Below are 25294 nucleotides of genomic sequence, written 5' to 3'. Positions count from 1 at the left end.
TCAAAGAATGTATACTCCTGAACCAAAATGAATAAATATATGAATGTATGAATGAATGAATGAATGAATAAATGAATGAATGAATTGTTGTGTTTACTCAGAAAATGTAAACATTTTTTTCCTTAGCAATATATATTTAATGAAGCAATACTCTTGTATTAGACATTACTTTATTAAATATTAATGTGTTTTCTTAATTGAGATATTGAACTCAAATAAAATCAAATGAGAATTAAAAAATGAAAAAATAGAAAAATAAGAAGTATAAAGTAAGAATAAAATTTTAAAAATGAAAAATAAAATTAAGAGTAAAAATAAGAATAAAAATAAAAATAAGTCCTTTAAATTTGAATGACAAATGCAGAGTAATTATATTGTCCATAAAAAATACCCTTATATCTCCATTATCTGGATGATTTCATATTTGTCATAACCTTGTACTACCAAAAAATATTAAATTATGCAACTTTGCATGTAATACCCTTCTTAATTATACCATAGTACCTTATTATTATTTCTTCTTTATTAAAATGTGTGGAAAATAAGTATTGATCAAAAGTGATTATGTAATCAGGATCAAAAACACATTTTCCCCCTTAATACCAAAAATATTATTTTATAAAATTTATGTATATATCAGAACCAAATTAAAAATAATTATTCTTCTAGAAATATTGTGCATAAATTTCATATCGATGAGTAGCATAGATTTGACTAAAGAGAGGTGTGTACCTATTTAGGTAACCATTAAAAATAATATTATAGTTATTCAAGAATATTATCATGTGGAAAATTATTCTAAATATAAATTTGCTTTGTAAACCATTTTGATGTGTGGTTGCCCTTATCCACTATTAGTTAAATCAAGAAATAATAATTATTAAAGAAATATAGAAATATATATGTAGATAATACCTAATTATGTATTATAATTTCCTCAGAATTAAATATATTTTTGTACCTTCACATAAAGAAACATTTTTTTTTTTTCAAACATACAAACATACGAGGCCTCTGTCACATCAATCACACTTAGCAGCTGCTGATTTACTCATGTCACCTTCACTCTGACATTCACAGATCTGTTCAACTCAAACATTCCACATATGAAGTTTTAGATATATATATATATTTAACCCAAAATTGTTGTATCCCAATTTATTAATGCGCATTGCCATATCAATTGAATATCTTTATATTTCTTTGAATATTCCCCAAGTACATATTATATAATATGAGAGTAAGTCACTGGAATTTCAGACACTTGAAAAAACTTTTATCTTAGATTCTTTTTTCACTGGCTGCCCGGTCTTAAGTTACATCAGTTGAAAATAGAATGAATGGGATCCTATACTATTAGCTCAAAGTTCAAAGGCCGCAGCTGTCACACGTCATGCTGTAAAGCTACTTTAATTTGCACGAACACTTCATGCACAGAAAATATTAGCAACACAAAAGAATTAATAAGTATTACATATATATTATAGTTCAACTAGATATATTGTTATTATTTTAAAATGTTATACACATAAAATCATGCAATTTTTTCACTTCCTGTGTGAATAAAGAAATAAATCCATTTTAGAGTTCTTTGATCAAATCCTGCTTTGGAATGAAAACATATATTGGTTGGTTCTAATGTAATTCAAAATATTGCTACTTAAATTTATATATATGAAGTTCTAATTTATTAATTAATATATATATATTTTATAAACGTATATATAAATACAATTATACGCAATCTCTACTTAGACAAGTGTGTATATATATATATATATATATATATATATATATATATATATATATGAACTATTAGAAACTATGTAACTACAATTTTACTGTATAAGATTATAAATAAATATTGAGACATTGTATTACATTTTGATACAACATTATAATTACAGTTTTTCCTTAGCCACTCCCTAAACCAAATCTTCTGTCTCTCTCAAATATCTCCAGGAACGCCCTATTTAGGAAAGACATTTTTCTATCCTTCAAAACCTCAGAGAACTGCCTGTTCTTCTGTCCACATTCCATGACGTCACTGTGAGTTGGTCGTCTCACCTGTCTCTGTCCATCAGTTTCAGCCATTTTCCTTTTTAGAGAATCACAGTTTTGACTGAGAATTAACTCATTCTGTGGAGAGATGGATCTTTGCACTGGCTGATATGGCTTATAACATATATGAAATCTTCTGCGTATTTGATACAGTTCACTATGGGGATGACTCAGTCTAGGAGAGTTTGATATTGGCTTTTGGTAAGATTTTACCTTTCCTGGTTTTATAAATTTAGCTTGATTTATTTTCTTTTCACGATTCGTATGTTTTCTAACAAAATCCAGCATCTGCGCACATTCAAATAATGAATTTTTTTGTGATGCCATAACTTGGGAAACTGAATTTAGGAATTTGAATTTTTGTACAAAAGTTGTTATCATATGTTGTACTTTTCCATTTTTGATGAGAGCTTTGTACAACCGTTCAAATATGGACATGAATGTATATGTACATTCCTTCCTACCAATCCTTAGTTTCTGCAGATCTTCTATGTTGGGAAAATCCTTTGTGACACAATGAATCAAATATCTTAATCTGTCCGAATCATTTTCCCATCCATTAGGAGAGTCATTTTCATAGGGCATTAGATGTAAACGTCTGGACAATGTCACAGGAATCCATATTTTTAATAATTAATTCCTCTCCTCATTTGATAAATCAAACTTATCAGAGAAGCTCTCAAATGTCTCTGAATTTCTACAGGCATGGATTTTGACATCATATTTTGGCATGATTTTGTATAATTTCAGCAAATTTTTCCTCATTTTAATTTGGAGTTGAGCCTGGGTAATTCCAGAATTCTCTGATATTTTTAGTGGCTCTTGTACGTCCGTTCCTCCTACGTCACTCACGTCTCCTCCCACATCACCTAGTATGTCGGTTTCTCGTATGTCAGTCATGTCTCCTCCCATGTCAGGTTTCTGTATGTCCGTCTCTTGGTCAGACCCAAGGTCACCTTCAGTTACAGACACGTGTCTTACTTCTTGTTCATTTTCCACATTACAGTCAGAATCAGTATCACCGTCTGACACTTCTACACTATTTTCCTGCTTAGAAATCTCTAACACAAGACTATGAAAAAAATCTACCAAACGTAGAATATTTCTCAATTTCTGTTTGTCTCTATTTACCAATTTAGAAGTTAACTGTAAATTCTGCAATTCACATTCTTTGTATAAACTGAGCCACAAAACTTCTATGTCATCTCCTACATTAACTTTGAAATTAATATTACTTTGTTTAGCAAAAGAAGAAATTATATCCATATTTTGCTTACCTTAAGATTCCTTGGCTTCTCTTTATCAGCACGTCCTGTCTTCAGTTCGTCTGATTCTTTTCCTGTGTGATTCTGTTCCTTGTTAGTACCTCTGCTTCCTGTCTTTCCTCAGTCTGTAGGTCCTTTCTGCTTCTCGTGACAAACTAGTGAATTTACTGACACGTGAACAACAGCTGTTCAGCTCGTCAGGACTCCCCCCTTGTTAACGGAAGAAATTCACTTACTTAATTTAAAAAACAAAAAAACAGGACTGGCTGGCTCACCATTGTAAAATAATACTCTTCCTGTATTATTTTTTTCTACTAAGGACTTCTCAAAGTATCAATATCACGATATTCTTATAAAAAATGTATCTATTTATTCTTGGATTGTCCATTAAAAATAATCAGATTGCAGCAGGTACATACAATAATTAGTTATAAAGTAATTGTCCATTTGTCCATAATTTGCTTAATTGTTGAGATTCACCCATCTTTCCTTGGATCCTGGCTGGTAAATCATGTCTTTGTCCAGCATGTGTCCAGGCCTACATGTCATCTGCTTCTCAGCATGAAGATTCTGTGTCTTGTGGGGTGGGCAGAGCAAGAGAGCCCCCCCTTTCTGTACCATGGGCTTTTATAGCCAGTCGTATGGACACCTGTACTACATATGGTAGTGAACCAAAAATACACACACAAATAGCGCATGTCAACTAGACACGATGGCTGAGGCATAGAACTCAGAAAAATGATTATCGATTAACATTCCAAATGAATTTCCATAATTAACCATTTAACATTTCCCCCTTTTTTGAGAATAAAAGGACTTTAACTGAAAAATCTCAAAAGAAGATACATTCATCAATCATTTTTTCTTTCCTTCTTCCTTGGCAATATCATTAAATTTCCATAATAATAATAATAATAGTAATAATAGTATCAATATCGGATTATTGTTATATAATGATGTGAATTCATGTTATGGTAAGCCGTGACTAATATTCATTTAATATGTATAATTATACTTACCTATATCTAAATTGAAGCAATCGCGGGTTCAATTGCCATCATCTGATGTCATCGGGTCGTCGTCTCGTCTTCTTCTTGGTTCTTTTATAACACAGTCTTTAGATGAAAACTCCTTTGAAATAAATTACAGCATGTAGATATTGTACAGTCCATAATTGTGTTCATTATTGTTCAGTCCATAAACTGTACTCTTTATTAGAAAGATCATGTGTGTCAGTTGATAAGAAAACAAAGTCCATGGATCAAATGTAGCTTTAATATCTGTGCAGTGTCACCTGGACTTACGTTGGATCGTCTTTGGAATCTTCCGTGTGTCCGCACTGGTCTCTTGTCACTTTTGGAACAGATGTGACGCCTTTGGTCAGTAAAGCAAGGGTTAACTTGACACTTTCCTGCTTTATATGGCACCATAACCAGTACTCAGTCCTTTATATACAGGACACATATGCCAGGTATTACCTGTTCACCAGCTTTCATTGAAGCGTTGCAGGTGATAAGAAACCACTGGAACGTGATGAAACTTAAACACAACACAGTACATATAGGATCATCGTCCTCTGCCGTCCTGGTGATCAGTGGTGTGAATTGTATTGTATGTAATGGACACAGTCTATTATAACACTCAGCATTCACACCTGTTACCTTCTGAGACGTCCGGATATCAGTTGCTTCTTCTTGTAACTTTTGAGAATCTCTTTGATTTATAAAAATTAAAAGTCTTTATTAAGATAGAATTCATAATTGCGATGTCTTGATTGAAGTCTTCATTCCCTAATCTGATACCAAATCTGGCAGTTTTTCCTAACCTATAATATCACAGCGTACCATATCAATCAGTAAAATCCATCTAATTATTATCAAAATATTAAAATAAATTATGTTTGGAATAATAAACAATAATAGATAATAATTCATTATCAATCAAGTTCTCCATATGATAGAACATTTTTATGTCATAGGTGTATTTACCTTTTCCAACCCATAGGTTTCAGTGTATTTTTAAAAAACAAGTTTTTATATCTTTATTAAACCAATAATATCAAAGAATGTATACTCCTGAACCAAAATGAATAAATATATGAATGTATGAATGAATGAATGAATGAATAAATGAATAGAGATGAGCGGTGTTCGACTAGAACTGTTCGCCAATCTCAAATTCGAGCTGTTTTGGGCGGTGTTCGAGTTGTTCGACGAACCCGAACGATTTGCAAAAAATTCGGCTGTTCGAGGTTATGTTCGATAACTGTTCGTGCACCAAAAGCGTGTCCTGCATGGATTGTCTGCCACTCACTGTAATGCCACAGCCATGGTGGTTGTGGCATTACAGTGATTGCCCAAATCGATGGGAACAGTGCCAACAGTGAAACATGAAAAGCCGGCAATTCAGCAGCGGCATACACCTGTACCCGACAATTTAGAACCGAAAGAATAGAGCTTCACACATAGATTAGATAGATATAAACATGTCAGCCACATATATACGAAGTACAGTGAAAGTGCTGCTTACTGTACTTGTCATTTAGCGTAAAGGATTTATCAAAAAAAATAATAGTGTTTTCATGCACCGTCTCTTTAAAAAAGCCGGCCGGCAATTCAGCAGCGGTACCCGACAATTTAGAATAGAAAGAATAGAGCATCACACATAGATTAGATAGATAGAAACATGTCAGTCACATATATATGAAGTACAGTGATAGTGTTGGTTACTGTACTTGTCATTTAGTATTAAAATAAAGGATTTATTATTAAAAAAATTGGCGTGGGGTTCCCCTTAATTTTAGGCTCTAGCGGAGGTTAAGCAGACGGCTGGGGCAGATGTTTGAAGCCTGGGAAGGGGGTAATACCCACGGAGCTTCCCAGGCTACTAATATCAGCCCCCAGCTGAATACATAGCCTTTACTAGCTATTAAAATGGGGGACCCCCCCAAAAAAATGACGTTGGGTCCCCCCTAATTTAATAGCTAGCAAAGGCTAGGCAGACAGCTGGCGGCTGATATTAATAGCCCAGGAAGGGAGCCATGAATATTGGCCCCCTCCCAGGCTAGAAACACCAGCCGTCAGCCGCCCCAGAAATGGCGCATTCATAGGATGCGCCAATTCTGGCACTTAGCCTCGCTCTTCCACGCTGCCCTGGTGCGGTGGCAGGGGGTAATAGGGTTGGGGTTGATGTCAGCTTATAATGCCAGCTGACATCAAGCCCAGGTTAGTAATGGAGAGGCGTCTATAAGACACCCCCATTACTAACCCCATAGTCAAAGTTAAAAAAAACACAAACACCCAGAATAAAGTCCTTTAATTGAAATAAAGACACAGTCCTTTATTGTTCTAAATTAAACCATACTTACCGTCACGCCCATTCCAGCTGAAGCCAACGATCTCCTGCAATAAAAGAAAAATAATAAAGCAACCTCATCCTTACCTTTCCATGGTTCCCACGACAGCTTCAGCTCTGCTACATCGAGATGACAGGCTGGACCGCAGCAGAACGCTGCCATCCAGCCTCTCATCCCGCAGACACTGAGAAGCGCAGGCTTGCTTGCGCTGCTCAGCGTCTCTCTGTGACGACATCCAGACGAGCCGAGTTCATGTCCAATGAACTCGGCTCACCTCATGCACGTCACTGACAGCGTGGGAAAATTCTCAAGCTGAAGCGCTGAGTGCAGGAGAATTTTCCCACGCTGTCAGTGACGTGCATAAGGTGAGCTCATGTCCAATGAACTCAGCTCACCTCCTGCACGTCACTGACAGCGTGGGAGAATTCTCCTGCACTCAGCGCTTCAGTGTGAGAATTCTCCCACGCTGAAGCGCTGAGTGCAGGAGAATTTTCCCACGCTGTCAGTGACGTGCATGAGGTGAGCCGAGTTCATTGGACATTAACTCGGCTCATCTGGATGCCCTCACAGAGAGACACTGTGGAGCGCAAGCAAGCCTGCGCTTCTCAGTGTCTGCGGGATGACATACTGGATGGCAGCGTGCTGCTGCGGTCCAGCCTGTCATCTCGATGTAGCAGAGCTGAAGCTGTCATGGGAACCATGGAAAGGTAAGGATGATGTTGCTTTATTATTTTTCTTTTATTTCAGGAGATCGTTGGCTTCAGCTGGAATGGGCGTGATGGTAAGTATGGTTTAATTTAGAACAATAAAGAATTGTGTGTTTATTTCAATTAAAGGACTTTTTTCTGGGTGTTGTGTTTTTTTTAAATTCTTTACTAGAAATTCATGGTGGTCATGTCTAATATTGGCGTGACCCCATGAATTTCGGGCTTAGGGCCAGCTGATAATGCCAAGCTGGCCCTAACCCCTTTATTACCCAGTGAGCCACCGCATCAGGGCCCTGGATGAGTTGGGTACAGCGCCAGAAGATGGCGCTTCTATGAACGCGCCATTTTCCGGGGTGGCTGCGGACTGCAATTTGCAGCGGGGGTGGCCCAGAAAGCTTGGGCCTCCCTGCGCTGCGGATTCCAGCCCCCAGCTGCCTAGTTGTACCTGGCTGGACACAAAAACAGGGCGAAGCCCCACGTCAATTTTCTTTAAATTATTTCATGAAATAATTAAGAAAAAAGGGCTTCCCTATATTGTTGTGTCCGGCCAGGTAGAAATAGGCAGCTGGTGGTTGGGGGCAGCCCGTTCCTGCCTGCTGTACCTGGCTGGACACAAATATAGTGCGAAGCCCCACGTCAATTTTTTTAAAATTATTTCATGAATTTCCTGAAATAATTTAAAAAAATTTAAGTGGGGCTTCGCACTATATTTGTGTCCAGCCAGGTACAGCAGGCAGGAACGGGCTGCCCCCATCCACCAGCTGCCTATTTGTACCTGGCCGGACACAACAATATAGGGAAGCCCTTTTTTTCTTAATTATTTCATGAATTTCATGAAATAATTAAAAAAAATTGAAGTGGGGCTTCGCACAATATTTGTGTCCAGCCAGGTACAGCAGGCAGGAACGGGCTGCCCCCAACCACCAGCTGCCTATTTGTACCTGGCCGGACACAACAATATAGGGAAGGCCTTTTTTTCTTAATTATTTCATGAATTTCATGAAATAATTAAAAAAAAAGTACGTGGGGCTTCGCCCTATTTTTGTGTCCAGCCAGGTACAACTAGGCAGCTGGGGGCTGGAATCTGCAGCGCAGGGAGGCCCAAGCTTTCTGGGCCCCCCCCCGCTACAAATTGCAGTCCGCAGCCACCCCGGAAAATGGCGCGTTCATAGAAGCGCCATCTTCTGGCGCTGTACCCAACTCATCCAGGGCCCTGGTGCGGTGGCTCACTGGGTAATAAAGGGGTTAGGGCCAGCTTGGTATTATCAGCTGGCCCCAAGCCCAAAATTCATGGGGTCACGCCAGTATTAGACATGACCGCCATGAATTTCTAGTAAAGTATTTAAAAAAAACACAACACCCAGAATAAAGTCCTTTAATTGAAATAAAGACACAATTCTTTATTGTTCTAAATTAAACCATACTTACCATCACACCCATTCCAGCTGAAGCCAACGATCTCCTGCAATAAAAGAAAAATAATAAACCAACCTCATCCTTACCTTTCCATGGTTCCCACGACAGCTTCAGCTCTGCTACATCGAGATGACTGGCTGGACCGCAGCAGAACGCTGCCATCCAGTCTGTCATCCCGCAGACACTGAGAAGCGCAGGCATGCTTGCGCGCCTCAGTGTCTCGCTGTGACGGCATCCAGATGAGCCGAGGTCATGTCCAATGAACTCGGCTCACCTCATGCACGTCACTGACAGCGTGGGAAAATTCTCACGCTGAAGTGCTGAGTGCAGGAGAATTCTCCCACGCTGTCAGTGATGTGCATGAGGTGAGCTCATGTCCAATGAACTCAGCTCACCTCCTGCACGTCACTGACAGCGTGGGAAAATTCTCCTGCAATCAGCGCTTCAGCGTGAGAATTTTCCCACGCTGTCAGTGACGTGCATGAGGTGAGCCGAGTTCATTGGACATGAACTCGGCTCATCTGGATGTCGTCACAGAGAGACGCTGAGCAGCGCAAGCAAGCCTGCGCTTCTCAGTGTCTGCGGGATGACAGGCTGGATGGCAGCGTTCTGCTGCGGTCCAGCCTGTCATCTCGATGTAGCAGAGCTGAAGCTGTCGTGGGAACCATGGAAAGGTAAGGATGAGGTTGCTTTATTATTTTTCTTTTATTGCAGGAGATCGTTGGCTTCAGCTGGAATGGGCGTGACGGTAAGTATGGTTTAATTTAGAACAATAAAGGACTGTGTCTTTATTTCAATTAAAGGACTTTATTCTGGGTGTTTGTGTTTTTTTTAACTTTGACTATGGGGTTAGTAATGGGGGTGTCTTATAGACGCCTCTCCATTACTAACCTGGGCTTGATGTCAGCTGGCATTATAAGCTGACATCAACCCCAACCCTATTACCCCCTGCCACCGCACCAGGGCAGCGTGGAAGAGCGAGGCTAAGTGCCAGAATTGGCGCATCCTATGAATGCGCCATTTCTGGGGCGGCTGACGGCTGGTGTTTCTAGCCTGGGAGGGGGCCAATATTCATGGCTCCCTTCCTGGGCTATTAATATCAGCCCCCAGCTGTCTGCCTAGCCTTTGCTAGCTATTAAATTAGGGGGGACCCCACGTCATTTTTTTTGGGGGGTCCCCCATTTTAATAGCTAGTAAAGGCTATGTATTCAGCTGGGGGCTGATATTAGTAGCCTGGGAAGCTCCGTGGGTATTACCCCCTTCCCAGGCTTCAAACATCTGCCCCAGCCGTCTGCTTAACCTCCGCTAGAGCCTAAAATTAAGGGGAACCCCACGCCAATTTTTTTAATAATAAATCCTTTATTTTAATACTAAATGACAAGTACAGTAACCAACACTATCACTGTACTTCATATATATGTGACTGACATGTTTCTATCTATCTAATCTATGTGTGATTCTCTATCTTTCTGTTCTAAATTGTCGGGTACCGCTGCTGAATTGCCGGCCGGCTTTTTTAAAGAGACAGTGCATGAAAACACTATTATTTTTTTAAATAAATCCTTTACACTAAATGACAAGTACAGTAAGCAACACTATCACTGTACTTATTATATATGTGACTGACATGTTTCTATCTATCTAATCTATGTGTGAAGCTCTATTCTTTCTGTTCTAAATTGTCGGGTACAGATGCTGAATTGCCGGCCGGCTTTTTTAAAGAGACGGTGCATGAAAACACTAATATTTTTTTTAATAAATCCTTTACACTAAATGACAAGTGCAGTAACCAACACTGTCACTGTGCTTCTTATATGTGTGACTGACATGTTTCTATCTATCTAATCTATGTGTGATGCTCTATTCCTTCTTGTCTAAATTGTCGGGTACCGGTGTATGCCGCTGCTGAATTTGCCGGCCGGCTTTTTTAAAGAGAGTGTCTTCTGAGCAGTTTGTCAGCTTTTGGACACCTTTGCAGGTGTTTTCTATGTGTTTCTATGTGTTTTTGTTTGCCTGCCATTGGTTTTAACGGTGTTCGACGGTGTTCTAAGGTGTTCGACGAACAGTTCGACGAACAGTTCCTCGAACATCCCGGTGTTCGACGAACCGAACCGAACCCGAACACTACGGGGGTGGCTCAACACTATAAATGAATGAATGAATTGTTGTGTTTACTCAGAACATGTAAACATTTTTTTCCTTAGCAATATATATTTAATGAAGCAATACTCTTGTATTAGACATTACTTTATTAAATATTAATGTGTTTTCTCAATTGAGATATTGAACTCAAATAAAATCAAATGAGAATTAAAAAATGAAAAAATAGAAAAATAAGAAGTATAAAGTAAGAATAAAATTTTAAAAATGAAAAATAAAATTAGGAGTAAAAATAAGAATAAAAATAAAAATAAGGCCTTTAAATTTTAATGACAAATGCAGAGTAATTATATTCTCCATAAAAAATACCCTTATATCTCCATTATCTGGATGATTTCATATTTGTCCTAACCTTGTACCACCAAAAAATATTAAATTATGCAACTTTGCATGTAATACCCTTCTTAATTATACCATAGTACCTTATTATTATTTCTTCTTTATTAAAATGTGTGGAAAATAAGTATTGGACAAAATTGATTATGTAATCAGGATCAAAAACACATTTTCCCCCTTAATACCAAAAATATTATTTTATAAAATTTATGTATATATCAGAACCAAATTAAAAATAATTATTCTTCTAGAAATATTGTGCATAAATTTCATATCGATGAGTAGCATGGATTTGACTAAAGAGAGGTGTGTACCTATTTAGGTAACCATTAAAAATAATATTATAGTTATTCAAGAATATTATCATGTGGAAAATTATTCTAAATATAAATTTGCTTTGTAAACCATTTTGATGTGTGGTTGCCCTTATTCACTATTAGTTAAATCAAGAAATAATAATTATTAAAGAAATATAGAAATATATATATGTAGATACTGTAATACATAATTATGTATTATAATTTCCTCAGAATTAAATATTTTTTTGTACCTTCACATAAAGAAACATTTTTTTTTTTCAAACATACAAACATACGAGACCTCTGTCACATCAATCACACTTAGCAGCTGCTGATTTACTCATCTGTCACCTTCACTCTGACATTCTGTAACGGGTCTGGGAGGCGGAACCTCTGAGCTACTATACAAGGGGGCGTTCCTTGTAAGGGAGCGGGTGGTGACCAGGGTAGACGGGCAGGCAGTCACAGCAGGTGACTGGGACAGTCTCTGAATGAACGGACAGGAGGTCACGGCAAGTGACCGGGGCAGTCTCTGGATGAACGGGCAGGAGGTCACGGCAAGTGACCGGGGCAGTCTCTGGATGAACGGGCGGGAGGTCACGGCAAGTGACCGGGGCAGTCTCTGGATGAACGGGCAGGAGGTCACGGCAAGTGACCGGGGCAGTCTCTGGGTAAAGGATTGGTACGACCTGTGGCGGCAGATGATAGACGTGAGCTCCCAGGTGAGCAGGCGAGAGTCTCTGGATAAACGGGTGGTCACAGCATGTGACGGCGGAGCCTCCAGGAAGACCAACAGACAGGTAGCAGATGAGCGCTCCCAGGTGAGCGGGCAGGAGTCTCTGGACAGGCGGGTGGTCACAGCACGTGACGGCAGAGCCTCCTGGTAGGCTAGCAGACAGGCAGCAGATGAGCGCTCCCAGGTGAGCGGGCAAGCTGGTCCTTAGACAGACTGACAGGAGTTGGAAGGCAGACCGTCGGACCTCAGGCAAGCAGGCAGGTAGAAGATGTGCGCTCCCAGGTGAGCGGGCAAGCTGGTCCTTAGACAGACTGACAGAAGTTGGAGGGCAGACTGTCGGACCTCAGGCTAGCAGGCAGGTAGCAGGATATCAGGCAGGAATTAGACAGCAGACTGGTAGGAATCTGGCAGGTATCTGGCAGGTAACTGGCAACGAGACCTGAGGGCTGAAGCAGAGTAGTGAACAGTGCTACAACATTGCTCGGGCACCTCCATTTTGGAGGAGGTGCCTTTTATATGGGAGGTCCTCCGGCAATTGGCCGGGGACTCCTTAGGACGGCGCGCGCGGTCCCTTTAAGAGAGGGGGAGAGCGCGCGCGCGCGCCCTAAGCACACTGCCGGGGAAGGAGCGCGTGCCGGAAGCAGCGGGGAGAGAAGCGCTGGAGGACGCCGCGCCAGGAGCGGGGAGGTGAGAGGGACGGCGTCTCTGCCTAGAACGGGGCAGAGACGCCGATGCTACAGTACCCCCCCCTTTAGGCCCCCTCTTTTTTTGGCCAGAAAGAAATTTCTCAAGGAGAAGCGGGGCGTTGATGTTCTCCCTGGGTTCCCAAGTTCTCTCCTCAGGACCAAACCCCTTCCAATCTACCAGAAAAAATGTTTTTCATCTTACCCTCTTGGAGGCCAGAATACTCTCTACCTCAAAGATGTCATCAGCGGAAACCGGAGCAGGAGGGGCACCTGGATTTTTGGAAAAAAAGTTAAAGACAACGGGTTTGAGGAGAGATACGTGGAAGGAGTTGGGGATCCGTAGGGTGGCCGGGAGTTTTAATTTGTAGGCCACAGGGTTAATTTGCCTGAGGATTTCGAAGGGGCCGATGAATCGAGGACCCAACTTGTAGGAGGGTACTTTGAGCCGCACATGTTTGGATGAGAGCCAAACCTTGTCTCCCGGATGGAATTGGGGCGGATCCAGACGTCTCTTATCAGCATATCTCTTCATCCGCTCAGAGGAGAGAAGAAGAGCGGACCTGGTGCTCTCCCAAATAGTAGAAAATTCACTGACAAGAGACTCCGCAGCAGGGTTGTCCACAGAAACGGAGACAGGAAGTGGAATCCGGGGATGTTGGCCACCGACTATAAAGAACGGGGATTTGGAAGAGGACTCGCTCTCATGGTTGTTATAAGAGAACTCGGCCCATGGTAAGAGATCCACCCAGTCCGAGTGGTGAGCATCAACGAAGTGCCGGAGGTAGCTGGACAAGATCTGATTGATCCGCTCCACTTGACCATTGGACTGAGGGTGGTAAGCGGAGGAGAAATCCAGGGTAATGTCCAGCAGCTTACATGTGGCTCTCCAGAAGCGAGAGGTGAACTGAACCCCAAGATCCGACACGATGTGGAGGGGCAGACCATGGAGACGGAAGATGTGGCGGATAAAGTCTTTAGCCAGCTCGGGTGCAGACGGAAGACCAGGCAGGGGAATGAAGTGGGCCATCTTAGAAAAACGGTCAGCGACAACCCAAATGACAGTACAACCGGCAGAAACTGGAAGGTCGGTGATAAAGTCCATACCGATGTGTTGCCAAGGAGCAGCAGGTACGGGAAGGGGCAGGAGATGGCCGGCAGGTAGATGTCGGGGAACTTTGTTACGGGCACAGGATGAACAGGCCGCGACGAAGTCTACCACGTCCTTACGCAGGGTAGGCCACCAGTAATGCCGGGTAATAAGTTGGAAGGTCTTCTTTTGGCCAGCATGGCCAGCTAGTTTAGAAGAATGTCCCCAGCGAAGAACCCTCTCCCGATCTGGCACAGCTACGAACGTCTTACCGGGTGGAAGACGAGTCAGATCCAAGGGGGCCACATTCATCACCTTGGAGGAGTCGATGATGTGCGTAGGTTCCTCCTCTTGATCGGAGGACAAGAAGGACCGGGACAAGGCATCAGCTTTGACATTCTTGTCCGCCGGACGGAAATGAAGAATGAAGTCGAAGCGGGCAAAAAACAACGACCACCGGGCCTGGCGAGGATTGAGTCTCTGGGCATTTTGGAGATATGCCAGGTTTTTGTGATCCGTGTAGATAATTACCGGGTAGAGAGCCCCTTCAAGCAGATAGCGCCACTCTCCCAGTGCCAATTTGATGGCTAGCAATTCCCGGTCTTCAATGGAGTAGTTGCGCTCCGACGAGGAGAAGATTTTGGAGAAGAAGCCGCACGTTACCATTCTCCCGGTAGAAGACTTCTGGGTGAGCACCGCTCTGGCTCTGGAGGAGGAGGCATCAACCTCCAGGTAGAATTGTTTATTACAGTCCGGACGGTGCAGGACGGGAGCAGAGGCGAAGGCTTTCTTTAGGGAAAGGAAGGCCTCCTCGGCTTCAGGCGACCATGTCCTGGGGTTAGCCCCCTTACGGGTAAGTGCAGATATGGGGGCAGTCCGAGACGAGAAGTGTGGGATGAAAAGACGATAATAATTAGCGAAGCCCAGGAATCGCTGTATCGCCTTCAAACCTTCAGGACGAGGCCATCTTAGAACGGAAGAGAGCTTCTCGGGATCCATTTGCAGACCTGTTTGGGAGATGACATAGCCCAAGAACGGAAGGGAGGTCTGATCGAAGAGGCACTTCTCGTATTTGGCGTAAAGGTGGTTCTGCCGAAGCCTAAGCAGGACCTGACGAACATCCCTCCGGTGTGTGGGGAGATCCGGAGAGAAGACCAAGATATCGTCCAGGTATACCACTACGCAGGAGTACAGGAGGTCATGGAAGATGTCGTTGACTAGTTCCTGAAAGACCGCGGGAGCATTACAGAGACCAACGGGCATCACAAGGTACTCGTAGTGACCGTCCCGGGTATTGAATGCCGTCTTCCACTCGTCTCCTTGACGGATACGGACCAGATTATACGCTCCTCGTAGATCCAGCTTGGAGAAGATCCTGGCGCCCTTGAGACGGTCAAACAAATCGGAGATGAGTGGCAGGGGATATTTGTTTTTTACCGTGATGATATTGAGTCCTCTGTAGTCAATACAGGGACGTAGCGAGTCATCTTTCTTTTTGACAAAGAAGAATCCGGCTCCAGCCGGGGAGGTAGATTTTCGGATAAATCCCCTAGCCAGATTCTCTTCAATGTACTCAGACATGGCTCGGGTCTCGGCTGCAGACAACGGGTAGATACGCCCACGGGGAGGAGTGGTGCCAGGTACCAGGTCGATCGGGCAATCGTATGGCCTATGGGGTGGCAACGTCTCAGCTTCCTTCTTACCGAAGACGTCTGCATAGGGCCAGTAGGGAGCCGGGAGACCAGGTAAGTTAGCTGGAGTAGGCTGAAGGCGAAGTGGACGGACCGGGACCAGGCAGGTCCTATGGCAGTCAGGACCCCATCGGAGTACTTCACTGGACCGCCAGTTCAATACGGGTTCATGTGTCTGGAGCCAAGGTAGACCTAGCAACAGGGAGTGAGAAAGTCCGGACAGCACATGGAATGAGATCTCCTCAGAGTGCAGCATTCCCACCTGCATGGTTATGGGTTCGGTGACGAGCAGGATGGTCTCCGAGAGAAGTCTTCCATCCACGGAGGCGACTGACAATGGTTCAGCCAAGGACTTGGTGGGAATATGGTATCTCTCTACCAGAGACTGGGAGATGAGGTTTCCAGCAGCTCCAGAATCCAGATGGGTGAGTTCAAAGAGACGGTTCTCTCCCCAAGCAATAGAGACCGATAAGGTCAGAGACGGAGAGGGCTTACTTTTGTCTAGGACGACCTCTCCGAGTGGTCCTAGACACTGGCGCTTCCCGGTTTTTCCGGGCAGGAACGGATGAAGTGCTTCATACTGCCACAATAGAAACAGCTTCCCTCGGCTCGGCGAGATTCTTGGCGAGAACCGACCATCTTGGTCTGGTCGACCTGCATAGGCTCAGGAGAGTGTAGCTGAGGAGAGACGGAGGGAGTGACGGGTTTCTGGATAGTAGGAGCTAGACGTGGAACCCTCCTCTCACGGGTGACCTCTTTGGCACGCTCCGGGAACCGCAGGTCAATCCGGGTGGCAAGAGTTATAAGGTCATCGAGAGTGGTAGGAATGTCCCGACCGGCAAGTTCATCTTTAATACGGCCGGACAGACCCTCCCAGAAGACGGAAACCAGAGCGTCATTATCCCAGGCCAGCTCCGAGGCAAGGGTATAGAACCGTATGGCATATTGGCCCACGGTGAGACTTCCCTGACGGAGGCGTAGCAGAGATGATGCGGATGAGGTCTTCCGTCCGGGTTCGTCGAAGACTTTCCGGAAAGCCGTGAGAAAGGCAGGCAAGTCGGACACTAGGGGGTCTCCTCTCTCCCATAGAGGATTTAGCCAGGCCAGGGCCTCCCCGGTGAGATGGGACATGATGAAGGCAATTTTGGCCCGGTCGGAGTTAAACTGGTGAGACAGGAGTTCAAAGTGCAGGGTGCACTGATTTATGAAGCCCCGAGCCTGGGCGGAGTCGCCTCCGAAACGAGGAGGTGCAGAAAGCCGTGGTCCGGGGTAGGATACCATGTTATTAGTGGGCAGTGGAGCTGCCGGATTGCGAGTCATGGCACTGGCGGTGGTCGCAGGCAGAGCAATCAGAGTGTCCAGGCGAGAATTGACATTCCGCAGGTGACCCAGGATGGACTCCTGTTGGGACCTCTGACGGGACAGTTCATGACACAGGTCCGAGAGCGAGGGAGCTTGGGTGCCACCGGGTTCCATGGCCCGAGCAAACTGTAACGGGTCTGGGAGGCGGAACCTCTGAGCTACTATACAAGGGGGCGGTCCTTGTAAGGGAGCGGGTGGCGACCAGGGTAGACGGGCAGGCATTCACAGCAGGTGACTGGGACAGTCTCTGAATGAACGGACAGGAGGTCACGGCAAGTGACAGGGGCAGTCTCTGGATGAACGGGCAGGAGGTCACGGCAAGTGACCGGGGCAGTCTCTGGATGAACGGGCAGGAGGTCACGGCAAGTGACCGGGGCAGTCTCTGGGTAAAGGATTGGTACGACCTGTGGCGGCAGATGATAGACGTGAGCTCCCAGGTGAGCAGGCGAGAGTCTCTGGATAAACGGGTGGTCACAGCATGTGACGGCGGAGCCTCCAGGAAGACCAACAGACAGGTAGCAGATGAGCGCTCCCAGGTGAGCGGGCAGGAGTCTCTGGACAGGCGGGTGGTCACAGCACGTGACGGCAGAGCCTCCTGGTAGGCTAGCAGACAGGCAGCAGATGAACGCTCCCAGGTGAGCGGGCAAGCTGGTCCTTAGACAGACTGACTGGAGTTGGAAGGCAGACCGTCGGACCTCAGGCAAGCAGGCAGGTAGAAGATGTGCGCTCCCAGGTGAGCGGGCAAGCTGGTCCTTAGACAGACTGACAGAAGTTGGAGGGCAGACCGTCGGACCTCAGGCTAGCAGGCAGGTAGCAGGATATCAGGCAGGAATTAGACAGCAGACTGGCAGGAATCTGGCAGGTATCTGGCAGGTAACTGGCAACGAGACCTGAGGGCTGAAGCAGAGTAGTGAACAGTGCTACAACATTGCTCGGGCACCTCCATTTTGGAGGAGGTGCCTTTTATATGGGAGGTCCTCCGGCAATTGGCTGGGGACGCCTTAGGACGGCGCGCGCGGTCCCTTTAAGAGAGGGGGAGCGCGCGCGCGCGCGCCCTAAGCACACTGTCGGGGAAGGAGCGCGTGCCGGAAGCAGCGGGAGAGAAGCGCTGGAGGACGCCGCGCCAGGAGCGGGGAGGTGAGAGGGACGGCGTCTCTGCCTAGAACGGGGCATAGACGCCGATGCTACACATTCACAGATCTGTTCAACTCAAACATTCCACATATGAAGTTTTATATATATATATATATATATATATATATATTTAACCCAAAATTGTTGTATCCCAATTTATTAATGCGCATTGCCATATCAATTGAATATCTTTATATTTCTTTGAATATTCCCCAAGTACATATTATATAATATGAGAGTAAGTCACTGGAATTTCAGACACTTGAAAAAACTCTTGTCTTAGATTCTTTTATCACTGGCTGCCCGGTCTTAAGTTACATCAGTTGAAAATAGAATTAATGGGATCCTATACTATTAGCTCAAAGTTCAAAGGCCGCAGCTGTCACACGTCATGCTGTAAAGCTACTTTAATTTGCACGAACACTTCATGCACAGAAAATATTAGCAACACAAAAGAATTAATAAGTATTACATATATATTATAGTTCAACTAGATATATTGTTATTATTTTAAAATGTTATACACATAAAATCATGCAATTTTTTCACTTCCTGTGTGAATAAAGAAATAAATCCAATTTTAGAGTTCTTTGATCAAATCCTGCTTTGGAATGAAAACTCTAAGGAAATATAAGAAAATAAAATTAAATATCAAATTCATACAGAAACAGAATTATTTAAATATCTTATACATATATTGGTTGGTTCTAATGTAATTCAAAATATTGCTACTTAAATTTATATATATGAAGTTCTAATTTATTAATTAATATATATATATATATATATATTTTATAAACGTATATATAAATACAATTATACGCAATCTCTACTTAGACAAGTGTATATATATATATATATATATATATATATATGAACTATTAGAAACTATGTAACTACAATTTTACTGTATAAGATTATAAATAAATATTGAGACATTGTATTACATTTTGATACAACATTATAATTACAGTTTTTCCTTAGCCACTCCCTAAACCAAATCTTCTGTCTCTCTCAAATATCTCCAGGAACGCCCTATTTAGGAAAGACATTTTTCTATCCTTCAAAACCTCAGAGAACTGCCTGTTCTTCTGTCCACATTCCATGACGTCACTGTGAGTTGGTCGTCTCACCTGTCTCTGTCCATCAGTTTCAGCCATTTTCCTTTTTAGAGAATCACAGTTCTGACTGAGAATTAACTCATTCTGTGGAGAGATGGATCTTTGCACTGGCTGATATGGCTTATAACATATATGAAATCTTCTGCGTATTTGATAGAGTTCACTATGGGGATGACTCAGTCTAGGAGAGTTTGATATTGGCTTTTGGTAAGATTTTACCTTTCCTGGTTTTATAAATTTAGCTTGATTTATTTTCTTTTCACGATTCTCATGTTTTCTAACAAAATCCAGCATCTGCGGACATTCAAATAATGAATTTTTTTGTGATGCCATAACTTGGGAAACTGAATTTAGGAATTTGAATTTTTGTACAAAAGTTGTTATCATATGTTGTACTTTTCCATTTTTGATGAGAGCTTTGTACAACCGTTCAAATATGGACATGAATGTATATGTACATTCCTTCCTACCAATCCTTAGTTTCTGCAGATCTTCTATGTTGGGAAAATCCTTTGTGACACAATAAATCAAATATCTTAATCTGTCCGAATCATTTTCCCATCCATTAGGAGAGTCATTTTCACAGAGCATTAAATGTAAACGTCTGGACAATGTCACAGGAATCCATATTTTAAATAATTGATTCCTCTCCTCATTGGATAAATCAAACTTATCAGAGAAGCTCTCAAATGTCTCTGAATTTCTACAGGCATGGATTTTGACATCATATTTTGGCATGATTTTGCATAATTTCAGCAAATTTTTCCTCATTTTAATTTGGAGTTGAGCCTGGGTAATTCCAGAATTCTCTGATATTTTTAGTGGCTCTTGTACGTCCGTTCCTCCTACGTCACTCACGTCTCCTCCCACATCACCTAGTATGTCGGTTTCTCGTATGTCAGTCATGTCTCCTCCCATGTCAGGTTTCTGTATGTCCGTCTCTTGGTCAGACCCAAGGTCACCTTCAGTTACAGACACGTGTCTTACTTCTTGTTCATTTTCCACATTACAGTCAGAATCAGTATCACCGTCTGACACTTCTACACTATTTTCCTGCTTAGAAATCTCTAACACCAGACTATGAAAAAAATCTACCAAATGTAGAATATTTCTCAATTTCTGTTTGTCTCTTTTTACCAATTTAGAAGTTAACTGTAAATTCTGCAATTCACATTCTTTGTATAAACTGAGCCACAAAACTTCTATGTCATCTCCTACATTAACTTTGAAATTAATATTACTTTGTTTAGCAAAAGAAGAAATTATATCCATATTTTGCTTACCTTAAGATTCCTTGGCTTCTCTTTATCAGCACGTCCTGTCTTCAGTTCGTCTGATTCTTTTCCTGTGTGATTCTGTTCCTTGTTAGTACCTCTGCTTCCTGTCTTTCCTCAGTCTGTAGGTCCTTTCTGCTTCTCGTGACAAACTACTGAATTTACTGACACGTGAACAACAGCTGTTCAGCTCGTCAGGACTCCCCCCTTGTTCACGGAAGAAATTCACTTACTTAATTTAAAAAACAAAAAAACAGGACTGGCTGGCTCACCATTGTAAAATAATACTCTTCCTGTATTATTTTTTTCTACTGAGGACTTCTCAAAGTATCAATATCACGATATTCTAATAAAAAAATGTATCTATTTATTCTTGGATTGTCCATTAAAAATAATCAGATTGCAGCAGGTACAAACAATAATTAGTTATAAAGTAATTGTCCATTTGTCCATAATTTGCTTAATTGTTGAGATTCACCCATCTTTCCTTGGATCCTGGCTGGTAAATCATGTCTTTGTCCAGCATGTGTCCAGGCCTACATGTCATCTGCTTCTCAGCATGAAGATTCTGTGTCTTGTGGGGTGGGCAGAGCAAGAGAGCCCCCCCTTTCTGTACCATGGGCTTTTATAGTCAGTCGTATGGACACCTGTTCTACATATGGTAGTGAACCAAAAATACACACACAAATAGCGCATGTCAACTAGACACGATGGCTGAGGCATAGAACTCAGAAAAATGATTATCGATTAACATTCCAAATGAATTTCCATAATTAACCATTTAACAGAGACCGAGTGGGAATGCCAGGTGCTGTAGGCTTTTGCTTTTTCCTTCCTTCCACCAGCAGGGGGCACTCTCTTCTATGCCTTTTTTCCATTCCCTTTCACAAGTGCACACATTCATTCTCTTTTCTTTTTTTCATTTGCTTTCTCTCTTGCGCTATTTCATCTCTGCAAAATACCAGCATCCTTCTGATCACCGTGGGCCTCCAGCATTGTTGCTTATTTACTTTTAATACTATGCTCCTTTTCACCAGGACCAGCGTCTCCCGGGTTGCTGGAGGCAACCACCGGTAACCCCAAGCAGAAGACCTTTGCAGGCAACACGACCCTCCCCCCTGAAGAGCAGCTCAAAGTCACTGGCAACCATCTCACCCTCTTCCTTCATTCACCCCTGGACGTCTCGCTCAGCCCCCAAGTTACGGGTCCAGCTTGCTCTATCTGTCACATTACCGCGATGAAGGGTTTAGCCTGCAGGAGACCCTGCGCCGAGACATTTTTGAAGACACCTGATGCGGCGGGTGAATCACTGCTAAACAAACGACACCTGTAGGGACGGCACAGCCTTTGCATGGACCCTTCGGAGCCCGCACCGTCACGGCCAGATTGCTCATCACCAAGCGATCCTGAGAAAGGCTGGCCGGGCGATGGATTGAGCAGCGTCTACTGGCTTTACCACCTTGGATACGCCCGATCTCGTCTGATCTCGGAAGCAAAGCAGGGTTGGGCTCAGACAGTACTTGAATGGGAGACCACCTGGGAACACCGGGTGCTGTAGACCATTTTGATGACGTTTTGCCCTACTGCCCAGCTCGGCTAGCATGGAACGGCGCCTTGCCGGACACCGACCTTAAGTAACTTAGATGATGGAAGCCCCAAGGCCTCTGAGCCAGTTGGCAGCTAAGTACGCTACCCCGCCGCCCTTCACGCAGGCCTGACACCGAGCTCCTTACCACGGCTAGGAGTGCTTATTGACTCCGCAGCTCGCCGTGTGGAAATGATGGCGTTAAAAGCACCCGGGGCCGTGAAGGGGCCAGACTTTCGGCAGGTGCCCAGGGAAGGTTTTGGATGCCGGCCGCCTAGCGAGGGCCAGCAGAAGTAACATGTTTCTCTGCAAAGAAGCTTGTGTAACCAAGCCAGATGGCTGCCAAAGAGCTAACCTCAGTGCAAGGAAGGCAAGGAAGGTAAGGAAGGTGCGGAAGGAATTGGGGAGGGGGTGGTGATTCCTGCTAGGGCCCTGAAATCATAAAACAGGCAGGAGAGTCTGACGCATGGTGACGGAGAGGTTGTAGGGGCAGATAGGGGGTGTTGTCACGTGCGAGCACGTGTGCATGCTGGCTTGTGTGTGAGAGTGCGCTTCCTAGGTGTGGCGCGCTGCAGACAGTCAAGGGGATTGTTCCCTTTCATTAAAAGTTAATCCCCGGCTGCAGGCTATTAGAAAGCAACTAACCACGCTCTACTCACCCTACCCGGGTCTACCGGTGAGTCTCGCCTCTGCTCCCGGCCTGTGGCATTGGCCGTGAAGCTGACGTTCCGTCGACAGCGCTGCAGCCAATCAGTGAGCTCAGCGGCTCTGAGTGGAGCGTTGTGTCTACAAGACCTTTTAAGGAAGCAAGCAAAAAAATTGAAGAGAAGGGAAAGCACAAAAGGACCTGGTCTTGCTCAGCACTGGAAAGGGCAGCCGGCAGCCAAACTTCAAAGTAGAAAAGCAGCAAGTGAGAGGCTTGTCTCTGCCTATGGCCACACCACCCTGAAAACGCCCGATCTCGTCTGATCTTGGAAGCTAAGCAGGGTTGGGCCTGGTTGTTACTTAGATGGGAGACCGCCTGGGAATACCAGGTGCTATAGGCTTTTGCTTTTTCCTTCCTTCCACCAGCAGGGGGCACTCTCTTCTATGCCTTTTTTCCATTCCCTTTCACAAGTGCACACATTCATTCTCTTTTCTTTTTTTCATTTGCTTTCTCTCTTGCGCTATTTCATCTCTGCAAAATACCAGCATCCTTCTGATCACCGTGGGCCTCCAGCATTGTTGCTTCTTTACTTTTAATACTAGGCTCCTTTTCACCAGGACTAGCGTCTCCCGGGTGGCTGGAGGCAACCACCGGTAACCCCAAGCAGAAGACCTTTGCAGGCAACACGACCCTCCCCCCTGAAGAGCAGCTCAAAGTCACTGGCAACCATTCACCCTCTTCCTTCATTCACCCCTGGACGTATCGCTCCACCCCCACGTTACGGGTCCAGCTTGCTCTTTCTGTCACATTCCCGCGATGAAGGGTTTAGCCTGCAGGAGACCCTGCGCTGAGACATTTTTGAAGACACCTGATGCGGCGGGTGAATCACTGCTAAACAAACCACCCCTGTAGGGACGGCACAGCCTTTGCATGGACCCTTCGGAGCCTGCCCCGTCACGGCCAGATTGCTCGCCACCAAGCGATCCTGAGAAAGGCTGGCCGGGCGATGGATCGAGCAGCGTCTACTGGCCATATCACCTTGGATACGCCCGATCTCGTCTGATCTTGGAAGCAAAGCAGGGCTGGGCTTGGACAGTACTTCATTGGGAGACCTCCTGGGAACACCGGGTGCTGTAGACCATTTTGATGACGTTTTGCCCTACTGCCCAGCTTGGCTAGCATGGAACGGCGCCTTGCCGGACACCAACCTTAAGTAACTTAGATGATGGAAGCCCCAAGGCCTCTGAGCCAGTTGGCAGCTAAGTACACTACCCTGCCGCCTTCACGCAGGGCTGACACTGAGCTCTTTGCCACGGCTAGGAGTGCTTATTGACTCCGCAGCTCGCAGTGTGGAAATGATGGCGTTAAAAGCGCCCGGGGCTGTGAAGGGGCCAGGCTTTCAGCAGGTGCCAAGGTAAGGTTTTGGATGCCTGCCGCCTAGCGAGGGCCAGCAGAAGTAACATGTTTCTCTGCAAAGAAGCTTCTGTAACCAAGTCAGACGGCTGACAAAGAGCTAACCTCAGTGCAAGGAAGGAAAGGAAGGAATTGGGGAGGGGGGGTGATTCCTGCTAGGGCCCTGAAATCATAAAACAGGCTGGAGATTCTGACGCATGGTGACGGAGAGGTTGTAGGGGCAGATAGGGGGTGTTGTCACGTGCGAGCACGTGTGCATGCTGGCTTGTGTGTGAGAGTGCACTTCCTAGGTGTGGCGCACTGCAGACAGTCAAAGGGATTGTTCCCTTTCATTAAAAGTTAATCCCCGGCTGCAGGCTATTTGAAAGCAACTAACCGCGCTCTGCTCACCCTACCCGGGTCTACCGGTGAGTCTCGCCTCTGCTCCCGGCCTGTGGTATTGGCCGTGAAGCTGACTTTCCGTCGACAGCACTGCAGCCGATCAGTGAGCTCAGCGGCTCTGAGTGGGGCGTTGAGTCTAGAGATGAGCGTTGTTCTACTCGAACTGTTCGCCAATCTCAAATTAGAGCTGTTTTGGGCGGTGTTCGAGCCGTTCGGCGAACACGAACAATTTGAGAAAAATTTGGCTGTTCGAGGTTATGTTCGATAAATGTTCGTGCACCAAAATCATAACTGGATTTTTTCTCAGTAATGATGAAAAATAATTTTAATACGCAGTTTGAGTGTACAGCGGTGTGGGGGGAGGGGCAGGGGATGGATCTCTGCAGGAACAATGAAGTTCTCCATTTTTTTTTCTCTTTCCTGCATTTGCAGTGGGGAGGTGCAATCTGTCAGCCTATCAGCAGCGCACACACGGAGCGAAGTGCTTTTTTTCACACAAGCAAGGGCATGTGTCATTGGCAGTGTATGTCACATGTCCTTGCCCTATAAGACCAAGCCATTTTCCCCGTCGCCACCATT

At 44.3% G+C, this 25294-nt stretch overlaps 1 non-coding gene and 2 pseudogenes across 1 annotated transcript; all 3 read left to right on the top strand.

Moving 5' to 3' along the window:
* Positions 1 to 22131: 22131 nt before the first annotated feature.
* Positions 22132 to 22251, top strand: LOC141268258 (5S ribosomal RNA; annotated as a pseudogene).
* A 951-nt stretch (positions 22252 to 23202) lies between these two features.
* Positions 23203 to 23321, top strand: LOC141266591 (5S ribosomal RNA). The gene has a single exon (XR_012320623.1). It is a non-coding gene; the product is annotated as a 5S ribosomal RNA (ribosomal RNA).
* A 620-nt stretch (positions 23322 to 23941) lies between these two features.
* Positions 23942 to 24061, top strand: LOC141268304 (5S ribosomal RNA; annotated as a pseudogene).
* Positions 24062 to 25294: the final 1233 nt, after the last annotated feature.

This window comes from Phyllobates terribilis, unplaced genomic scaffold, assembly GCF_046119375.1.
Source record: "Phyllobates terribilis strain yellow unplaced genomic scaffold, ASM4611937v1 Scaffold_4__5_contigs__length_816908805, whole genome shotgun sequence".
NCBI lineage: Eukaryota > Metazoa > Chordata > Amphibia > Anura > Dendrobatidae > Phyllobates > Phyllobates terribilis.
Note: the sequence above shows the minus strand (reverse complement) of the source record. Positions and strands in the feature narration are given on the sequence as shown.